Source organism: Chiloscyllium punctatum, chromosome 11 (assembly GCF_047496795.1).
Source record: "Chiloscyllium punctatum isolate Juve2018m chromosome 11, sChiPun1.3, whole genome shotgun sequence".
Classification (NCBI taxonomy): Eukaryota; Metazoa; Chordata; class Chondrichthyes; order Orectolobiformes; family Hemiscylliidae; genus Chiloscyllium; species Chiloscyllium punctatum.
In genome coordinates, this window is record NC_092749.1 from 16,681,506 (window position 1) to 16,693,871 (window position 12,366).

The window sequence follows — 12,366 nt, forward strand, 5'->3', positions numbered from 1 at the left end:
ACACCCCTGTGCAATGTAACCTGTACACCTTTTGCAATGTAACCTGTAGACCCTGTACAATGTAATCTGTTCACCCTTGTGCAATGTAACCTGTACACCCTGTGCAATGTAAGCTGTACACATGTGTGCAATGTAACATGTACACCGTGTACAATGTAATCTGTTCACCCCTGTTCAATGCAACCTGCACACCCTGTACAATGTAATCTGTTCACCCCTGTGCAATGTAACCTGTACACCCTGTGCAATGAAAACTGTATACCCTGGACAATGTAATGTATTCACCTCTGTGCAATGTAACCTGTACACCCTGTGCAATGTAACATGTACACCCTGTACAATGTAATCTGTTCACCCCTGTGCAATGTAATCTGTACACCCTGTACAATGTAATCTGTTCACCCCTGTGCAATGTAACTTGTACACCCTGTGCAATGTAACATGTACACCCTGTACAATGTAATCTGTTCACCCCTGTGCAATGTAATCTGTACACCCTGTACAATGTAATCTGTTCACCCCTGTGCAATGTAACCTGTACACCCTGTACAATGTAATCTGTTCACCCCTGTGCAATGTAACTTGTACACCCTGTGCAATGTAACATGTACACCCTGTACAATGTAATCTGTTCACCCCTGTGCAATGTAATCTGTACACCCTGTACAATGTAATCTGTTCACCCCTGTGCAATGTAACCTGTACACCCTGTACAATGTAATCTGTTCACCCCTATGCAATGTAACCTGTACACCCTCTACAATGTAATCTCTTCACCCCTGTGCAATGTAATCTGTTCACGCCTGTGCAATGTAACCTGTACACCCTATGCAATGAAAACTGTACGCCCTGTACAATATAATGTATTCACCTCTGTGCAATGTAACCTGTACACCCCTGTACAATATAACCTGTACACCCTGTACTATGTAAACTGTACACCCTGTACAATGTAATCTGTTCCCCCCTGTGCAATGTATCCTGTACACCCTGTGCAATGTAACATGTACACCCTCTACAGTGTAATCTATTCACCCCTGTGCAATGTAATCTGTACACCCTGTACAATGTAATCTGTTCACCCCTGTGCAATGTAATCTCTACACCCTGTACAATGTAATCTGTTCACCCCTGTGCAATGTAACCTATACACCCTGTACAATGTAATCTGTTCACCCCTGTGCAATGTAACATGTACACCCTGTACAATGTAATCTGTTCACCCCTGTGCAATGTAACCTCTACACCCTGTGCAATGTAACCTGTACACCACTGTGCAATGTAACCTGTTCACCCTGTACAATGTAATCTGTTCACTCCTGTGCAATGTAACCTGTACACCCTGTACAATGTAATCTGTTTACCCCTGAGCAATGTAACCTGTACACGCTGTACAATGTAACCTGTACACCCTGTACAAAGTAACCTTATCACCCCTGTGCAATGTAACCAGTACAACCGTTTGCAATGTAACCTGTCCACCCCTTTGCAATGTAACCTGTACACGCTGTACAATGTAATCTGTTTACCCCTGAGCAATGTAACCTGTACACGCTGTACAATGTAACCAGTACACCCTGTGCAATGTATCCTGTACGCCCTGTACAATGTAATCTGTTCACTGCTGTGCAATGTAACCTGTACACCCCTGTGCAATGTAACATATACACTCTGTACAATGTTTTCTGAACACCCCTGTGCAATGTAACCTGTACACCTTTTGCAATGTAACCTGTAGACCCTGTACAATGTAATCTGTTCACCCTTGTGCAATGTAACCTGTACACCCTGTGCAATGTAAGCTGTACACATGTGTGCAATGTAACATGTACACCCTGTACAATGTAATCTGTTCACCCCTGTTCAATGCAACCTGCACACCCTGTACAATGTAATCTGTTCACCCCTGTGCAATGTAACCTGTACACCCTGTGCAATGAAAACTGTATACCCTGGACAATGTAATGTATTCACCTCTGTGCAATGTAACCTGTACACCCTGTGCAATGTAACATGTACACCCTGTACAATGTAATCTGTTCACCCCTGTGCAATGTAATCTGTACACCCTGTACAATGTAATCTGTTCACCCCTGTGCAATGTAACTTGTACACCCTGTGCAATGTAACATGTACACCCTGTACAATGTAATCTGTTCACCCCTGTGCAATGTAATCTGTACACCCTGTACAATGTAATCTCTTCACCCCTGTGCAATGTAACCTGTACACCCTGTACAATGTAATCTGTTCACCCCTGTGCAATGTAACCTCTACACCCTGTGCAATGTAACCTGTACACCACTGTGCAATGTAACCTGTACACCCTGTACAATGTAATCTGTTCACTCCTGTGCAATGTAACCTGTACACCCTGTACAATGTAATCTGTTTACCCCTGAGCAATGTAACCTGTACATGCTGTACAATGTAACCCGTACACCCTGTGCAATGTAACCTGTACACCCTGTACAATGTAATGTCTTCACCCCTGTGCAATGTAACCTGTACACGCTGTACAATGTAACCCGTACACCCTGTGCAATGTAACCTGTACACCCTGTACAATGTAATCTGTTCACCCCTGTGCAATGTAACCTGTACACGCTGTACAATGTAACCTGTACACCCTGTACAAAGTAACCTTATCACCCCTGTGCAATGTAACCAGTACAACCGTTTGCAATGTAACCTGTCCACCCCTTTGCAATGTAACCTGTACACGCTGTACAATGTAATCTGTTTACCCCTGAGCAATGTAACCTGTACACGCTGTACAATGTAACCAGTACACCCTGTGCAATGTAACCTGTACGCCCTGTACAATGTAATCTGTTCACTGCTGTGCAATGTAACCTGTACACCCCTGTGCAATGTAACATATACACTCTGTACAATGTTATCTGTACACCCCTGTGCAATGTAACCTGTACACCTTTTGCAATGTAACCTGTACACGCTGTAGAATGTTATCTGGTCACCCTGTACAATGTAACCTGTACACCCTGTGCAATGTAACCTGTACACCCTGTACAATGTAATCTGTTCACCCCTGTGCAATGTAACCTCTACACCCTGTGCAATGTAACCTGTACACCACTGTGCAATGTAACCTGTACACCCTGTACAATGTAATCTGTTCACTCCTGTGCAATGTAACTTGTACACCCTGTACAATGTAATCTGTTTACCCCTGAGCAATGTAACCTGTACATGCTGTACAATGTAACCCGTACACCCTGTGCAATGTAACCTGTACACCCTGTACAATGTAACATGTACACCCTGTACAATGTAATCTGTTCACCCCTGTGCAATGTAATCTGTACACCCTGTACAATGTAATCTGTTCAACCCTGTGCAATGTAACATGTACACCCTGTACAATGTAATCTGTTCACCCCTGTGCAATGTAACCTCTACACCCTGTGCAATGTAACCTGTACACCACTGTGCAATGTAACCTGTACACCCTGTACAATGTAATCTGTTCACTCCTGTGCAATGTAACCTGTACACCCTGTACAATGTAATCTGTTTACCCCTGAGCAATGTAACCTGTACACGCTGTACAATGTAACCTGTACACCCTGTACAAAGTAACCTTATCACCCCTGTGCAATGTAACCAGTACAACCGTTTGCAATGTAACCTGTCCACCCCTTTGCAATGTAACCTGTACACGCTGTACAATGTAATCTGTTTACCCCTGAGCAATGTAACCTGTACACGCTGTACAATGTAACCAGTACACCCTGTGCAATGTAACCTGTACGCCCTGTACAATGTAATCTGTTCACTGCTGTGCAATGTAACCTGTACACCCCTGTGCAATGTAACATATACACTCTGTACAATGTTTTCTGAACACCCCTGTGCAATGTAACCTGTACACCTTTTGCAATGTAACCTGTAGACCCTGTACAATGTAATCTGTTCACCCTTGTGCAATGTAACCTGTACACCCTGTGCAATGTAAGCTGTACACATGTGTGCAATGTAACATGTACACCGTGTACAATGTAATCTGTTCACCCCTGTTCAATGCAACCTGCACACCCTGTACAATGTAATCTGTTCACCCCTGTGCAATGTAACCTGTACACCCTGTGCAATGAAAACTGTATACCCTGGACAATGTAATGTATTCACCTCTGTGCAATGTAACCTGTACACCCTGTGCAATGTAACATGTACACCCTGTACAATGTAATCTGTTCACCCCTGTGCAATGTAATCTGTACACCCTGTACAATGTAATCTGTTCACCCCTGTGCAATGTAACTTGTACACCCTGTGCAATGTAACATGTACACCCTGTACAATGTAATCTGTTCACCCCTGTGCAATGTAATCTGTACACCCTGTACAATGTAATCTGTTCACCCCTGTGCAATGTAACCTGTACACCCTGTACAATGTAATCTGTTCACCCCTGTGCAATGTAACCTCTACACCCTGTGCAATGTAACCTGTACACCACTGTGCAATGTAACCTGTACACCCTGTACAATGTAATCTGTTCACTCCTGTGCAATGTAACCTGTACACCCTGTACAATGTAATCTGTTTACCCCTGAGCAATGTAACCTGTACATGCTGTACAATGTAACCCGTACACCCTGTGCAATGTAACCTGTACACCCTGCACAATGTAATGTGTTCACCCCTGTGCAATGTAACATGTACACGCTGTACAATGTAACCCGTACACCCTGTGCAATGTAACCTGTACACCCTGTACAATGTAATCTGTTCACCCCTATGCAATGTAACCTGTACACCCTCTACAATGTAATCTCTTCACCCCTGTGCAATGTAATCTGTTCACGCCTGTGCAATGTAACCTGTACACCCTATGCAATGAAAACTGTACGCCCTGTACAATATAATGTATTCACCTCTGTGCAATGTAACCTGTACACCCCTGTACAATATAACCTGTACACCCTGTACTATGTAAACTGTACACCCTGTACAATGTAATCTGTTCCCCCCTGTGCAATGTATCCTGTACACCCTGTGCAATGTAACATGTACACCCTCTACAGTGTAATCTATTCACCCCTGTGCAATGTAATCTGTACACCCTGTACAATGTAATCTGTTCACCCCTGTGCAATGTAATCTCTACACCCTGTACAATGTAATCTGTTCACCCCTGTGCAATGTAACCTATACACCCTGTACAATGTAATCTGTTCACCCCTGTGCAATGTAACATGTACACCCTGTACAATGTAATCTGTTCACCCCTGTGCAATGTAACCTCTACACCCTGTGCAATGTAACCTGTACACCACTGTGCAATGTAACCTGTACACCCTGTACAATGTAATCTGTTCACTCCTGTGCAATGTAACCTGTACACCCTGTACAATGTAATCTGTTTACCCCTGAGCAATGTAACCTGTACACGCTGTACAATGTAACCTGTACACCCTGTACAAAGTAACCTTATCACCCCTGTGCAATGTAACCAGTACAACCGTTTGCAATGTAACCTGTCCACCCCTTTGCAATGTAACCTGTACACGCTGTACAATGTAATCTGTTTACCCCTGAGCAATGTAACCTGTACACGCTGTACAATGTAACCAGTACACCCTGTGCAATGTATCCTGTACGCCCTGTACAATGTAATCTGTTCACTGCTGTGCAATGTAACCTGTACACCCCTGTGCAATGTAACATATACACTCTGTACAATGTTTTCTGAACACCCCTGTGCAATGTAACCTGTACACCTTTTGCAATGTAACCTGTAGACCCTGTACAATGTAATCTGTTCACCCTTGTGCAATGTAACCTGTACACCCTGTGCAATGTAAGCTGTACACATGTGTGCAATGTAACATGTACACCCTGTACAATGTAATCTGTTCACCCCTGTTCAATGCAACCTGCACACCCTGTACAATGTAATCTGTTCACCCCTGTGCAATGTAACCTGTACACCCTGTGCAATGAAAACTGTATACCCTGGACAATGTAATGTATTCACCTCTGTGCAATGTAACCTGTACACCCTGTGCAATGTAACATGTACACCCTGTACAATGTAATCTGTTCACCCCTGTGCAATGTAATCTGTACACCCTGTACAATGTAATCTGTTCACCCCTGTGCAATGTAACTTGTACACCCTGTGCAATGTAACATGTACACCCTGTACAATGTAATCTGTTCACCCCTGTGCAATGTAATCTGTACACCCTGTACAATGTAATCTCTTCACCCCTGTGCAATGTAACCTGTACACCCTGTACAATGTAATCTGTTCACCCCTGTGCAATGTAACCTCTACACCCTGTGCAATGTAACCTGTACACCACTGTGCAATGTAACCTGTACACCCTGTACAATGTAATCTGTTCACTCCTGTGCAATGTAACCTGTACACCCTGTACAATGTAATCTGTTTACCCCTGAGCAATGTAACCTGTACATGCTGTACAATGTAACCCGTACACCCTGTGCAATGTAACCTGTACACCCTGTACAATGTAATGTCTTCACCCCTGTGCAATGTAACCTGTACACGCTGTACAATGTAACCCGTACACCCTGTGCAATGTAACCTGTACACCCTGTACAATGTAATCTGTTCACCCCTGTGCAATGTAACCTGTACACGCTGTACAATGTAACCTGTACACCCTGTACAAAGTAACCTTATCACCCCTGTGCAATGTAACCAGTACAACCGTTTGCAATGTAACCTGTCCACCCCTTTGCAATGTAACCTGTACACGCTGTACAATGTAATCTGTTTACCCCTGAGCAATGTAACCTGTACACGCTGTACAATGTAACCAGTACACCCTGTGCAATGTAACCTGTACGCCCTGTACAATGTAATCTGTTCACTGCTGTGCAATGTAACCTGTACACCCCTGTGCAATGTAACATATACACTCTGTACAATGTTATCTGTACACCCCTGTGCAATGTAACCTGTACACCTTTTGCAATGTAACCTGTACACGCTGTAGAATGTTATCTGGTCACCCTGTACAATGTAACCTGTACACCCTGTGCAATGTAACCTGTACAACCCTGTGCAATGTAACATGTGCACCCCTGTGCAATGTAACCTGTGCACCCTGTGCAATGTAACCTGTACCCCCTGTACAATGTAATCTGTACACCGTGTACAAAGTAACCTTTTCACCCCTGTGCAATGCAACTTTTCACCCCTGTGCAATGTAACCTGTGCACCCTGTGCAATGTAACCTGTACACCCTGTACAATTTAATCTGTACACCCTGTACAAAGTAACCTTTTCACCCCTGTGCAATGTAACCTGTACACCCCTTTGCAATGTAACCTGTACACCCCTGTACAATGTAATCTGTTCACTCCTGTGCAATGTAACCTGTACACCCTGTACAATGTAATCTGTTCACCCCTGTGCAATGTAATCTGTTCACCCCTGTGCAATGTAACCTGTACACCCTGTGCAATGAAAACTGTACACCCTGTACAATGTAATGTATTCACCTCTGTGCAATGTAACCTGTACACCCTGTGCAATGTAACCTATACACCCCTGTACAATATAACCTGTACACCCTGTACTATGTAAACTGTACACCCTGTACAATGTAATCTGTTCACCCCTGTGCAATGTAACCTGTACACCCTGTGCAATGTAACATGTACACCCTGTACAATGTAATCTGTTCACCCCTGTGCCATGTAATCTGTACACCCTGTACAATGTAATCTGTTCACCCCTGTGCAATGTAACCTTTACACACTGTGCAATGTAACCCGTACACCCTGTGCCATGTAACCTGTACACCCTGTACAATGTAATCTGTTCACCCCTGTGCAATGTAACCTGTACACGCTGTACAATGTAACCAGTACACCCTGTACAATGTAATCTGTACACCCCTATGCAATGTAACCTGTACAGCCTGTGCAATGTAACCTGTACACTCCTGTATAAAGTAACCTGTACACCCTGTGCAATGTAACCACTACGCCCTTGCGCAATGAAACCTGTACGCCCTGTACAATGTAATTTGTTCACCCCTGTGCAATGTAACCTGTACTCCCTGTGCAATTTAACCTGTACACTCTGTGCAATGTAACCTATATACCCCTGTGCAAAGTAACCTGTACACGCTGAATAATGTTATCTGGTAACCCCTGTGCAATGTAACCTCTTCACCCTGTGCACTGTAACCTGTACACCCTGAGCAATGTAACTGTACACCCCTGTGCAATGTAACCTGTACACCCTGTGCAATGTAACCTGTACACCCTGTACAATGTAATCTGTTCACCCCTGTGCAATGTAATCTGTACACCCTGTACAATGTAATCTGTACACCCTGTACAAAGTAACCTTTTCACCCCTGTGCAATGTAACCTGCACACGCCTTTGCAATGTAACCTGTACACCCTGTGCAATGTAACCTGTGCATCCCTGTGCAATGTAACCTGTACACCCCTGCGCAATGTAACCTGTACACCCCTGTGTAATATAAACTGTACACCCTGTACAATGTAATCTGTTCACCCCTGTGCAATGTAATCTGTACACCCTGTGCAATGTAACCTCTACACCCCTGCACAATGTAACCTGTACACCCTGTACAATGTAATCTGTTCACCCCTGTGCAATGTAACCTGTACACCGCTGTGCAATGTAACCTGTACACCCTTGTGCAAAGTAACCTGTACATGCTGTACAATGTTGTCTGGACACCCCTGTGCATTGTAACCTGTACACCCTGTGCAATGTAACCTGTACACCCCTTTGCAATGTAATCTGTACACCCTGTGCAATGTAACCTCTACACCCTGTACAATGTAATCTGTTCACCCCTGTGCAATGTAACCTGTACACCAATGAGCAAAGTAACCTGTACACGCTGTACAATGTTGTCTGGACACCCCTGTGCAATGTAACCTCCACACCCTGTGCAATGTAACCTGAACACCCTGTGCAATGTAATCTGTACACCCCTGTGCAATGTAACCTGTACACCCTGTACAATGTAATCTGTTCATGCCTGTGCAATGTAACCTGTACGCCCTGTACAATGTAATCTGTTCATCCCTGTGCAATGTAACCTGTACTCCCTGTGCAATGTAACCTGTACACCCTGAACAATGTAATCTGTTCATGCCTGTGCAATGTAACCTGTACACCCTGTGCAATGTAACCTCTACACCCCTGCACAATGTAACCTGTACACCCTGTACAATGTAATCTGTTCACCCCTGTGCAATGTAACCTGTACACCGCTGTGCAATGTAACCTGTACACCCTTGTGCAAAGTAACCTGTACATGCTGTACAATGTTGTCTGGACACCCCTGTGCATTGTAACCTGTACACCCTGTGCAATGTAACCTGTAAACCCTGTGCAATGTAACCTGTCCACCCCTGTGCAATGTAACCTGTACACACTGTACAATGTAATCTGTTCACCCTTGTGCAATGTCATCTGTTCACCCCTGTGCAATGTAACCTGTACACCCTGTGCAATGTAACCTATACACCCCTGTACATTATAACCTGTACACCCTGTACTATGTAAACTGTACACCCTGTACATTGTAATCTGTTCATGCCTGTGCAATGTAATCTGTACACCCTGTGCAATGTAACCTATACACCCCTGTGCAAAGTAACCTGAACACGCTGTATAATGTTATCTGGTCACCCCTGTGCAATGTAACCTCTTCACCCTGTGCACAGTAACCTGTACACCCTGTGCAATGTAACCTGTACACCCCTGTGCAATGTAACCTGTACACCCTGTTCAATGTAATCTGTTGACCCCTGTGCAATGTAACCTGTACACCCTGTACAATGTAATCTGTACACCCTGGACAATGTAATCTCTTCACCCCAGTGCAATGTAACCTGTACACCCTGTACAATGTAATCTGTTCACCCATGTGCAATGTAACCAGTACAACCTGTGCAATGTAACCTGTACACCCTGTGCAATGTAACCTGTACACCCTGTACAATGTAATCTGTTCACCCCTGTGCAAAGTAACCTGTACACCCTGTACAATGTAATCTGTTCACCCCTGTGCAATGTAATCTGTACACCCTGTACAATGTAATCTGTTGATGCCTGTGCAATGTAACCTGTACGCCCTGTACAATGTAATCTGTTCATCCCTGTGCAATGTAACCTGTACTCCCTGTGCAATGTAACCTGTACACCCTGTACAATGTAATCTGTTCATGCCTGTGCAATGTAACCTGTACACCCTGTGCAATGTAACCTCTACACCCTGTACCATGTAATCTGTTCACCCCTGTGCAATGTAACCTGTACACCAATGAGCAAAGTAACCTGTACACGCTGTACAATGTTGTCTGGACACCCCTGTGCAATGTAACCTCCACACCCTGTGCAATGTAACCTGCACACCACTGTGCAATGCAACCTGTACACCCTGTACAATGTAATCTTTACACTCTGGACAATGTAATCTCTTCACCCCAGTGCAATGTAACCTGTACACCCTGTACAATGTAATCTGTTCACCCATGTGCAATGTAACCAGTACAACCTGTGCAATGTAACCTCTACACCCCTGCACAATTTAACCTGTACACCCTGTACAATGTAATCTGTTCACCCCTGTGCAATGTAACCTGTACACCGCTGTGCAATGTAACCTGTACACCCTGTGCAATGTAATCTGTACACCCTGTGCAATGTAACCTGTACACCCCTGTGCAATGTAACCTGTACACCCCTGTGCAAGGTAACCTGTACACCCTGTGCAATGAAAACTGTACACCCTGTACAATGTAATGTATTCACCTCTGTGCAATGTAACCTGTACACCCTGTGCAATGTAACCTATACACCCCTGTACAATATAACCTGTACACCCTGTACTATGTAAACTGTACACCCTGTACAATGTAATCTGTTCACCCCTGTGCAATGTAACCTGTACACCCTGTGCAATGTAACATGTACACCCTGTACAATGTAATCTGTTCACCCCTGTGCCATGTAATCTGTACACCCTGTACAATGTAATCTGTTCACCCCTGTGCAATGTAACCTGTACACCCTGTACAATGTAATCTGTTCACCCCTGTGCAATGTAACATGTACACCCTGTACAATGTAATCTGTTCACCCCTGTGCAATGTAACCTCTACAACCTGTGCAATGTAACCTGTACACCCTGTACAATGTAATCTGTTCACTCCTGTGCAATGTAACCTGTACACGCTGTCCAATGTAATCTGTTTACCCCTGAGCAATGTAACCTGTACACGCTGTACAACGTAACCCGTACACCCTGGGCAATGTAAACTGTATGCCCTGTACAATGTAATCTGTTCACTGCTGTGCAATGTAACCTGTACACCCCTGTGCAAAATAACATATACACTCTGTACAATGTTATCTGTACACCCCTGTGCAATGTAACCTGTACACCTTTTGCAATGTAACCTGTATACCCTGTATAATGTAATCTGTTCACCCCTGTGCAATGTAACCAGTACACCCTGTGCAATGTAAACTGTACACATCTGTACAATGTAACCCGTACACCCTGTGCAATGTCACCTGTACGCCCTGTACAATGTAATCTGTTCACTGCTGTGCAATGTAACCTTTACACCCCTGTGCAATGTAACATATACACTCTGTACAATGTTATCTGTACACCCCTGTGCAATGTAACCTGTACACCTTTTGCAATGTAACCTGTATACCCTGTATAATGTAATCTGTTCACCCCTGTGCAATGTAACCTGTACACCCAGTGCAATGTAAGCTGTACACATCTGTGCAATGTAACATGTACACCCTGTTCAATGCAACCTGCACACCCTGTACAATGTGATCTGTTCACCCCTATGCAATGTAACCTGTACACCCTCTTCAGTGTAATCAGGCCACCATTGTGCAATGTAAACTCGACACCCTGTGCAATGTAACCTGTACACCCTGTACAATGTAATCTGTTCACCCCTGTGCAATGTAACCTATACACCCTGTACAATGTAATCTGTTCACCCCTGTGCAATGTAACCTGTACACCCCTTTGCAATGTAACCTGTAGACGCTGTACAATGTAATCTGTTCACAACTGTGCAATGTAACCTGTACACCCTGTGCAATGTAAACTGTACACCCTGTACAATGTAATCTGTTCACGCCTGTGCAATGTAACCTGTATGCCCTGTACAATGTAATCTGTTCACCCCTGTGCAATGTAACCTGTACTCCCTGTGCAATGTAACCTGTACACCCTGTACAATGTAATCTGTTCACCGCTGCGCAATGTAACCTGTACAGCCTGTGCAATGTAACCTGTACACTCCTGTATAAAGTAACCTGTACACCCTGTGCAA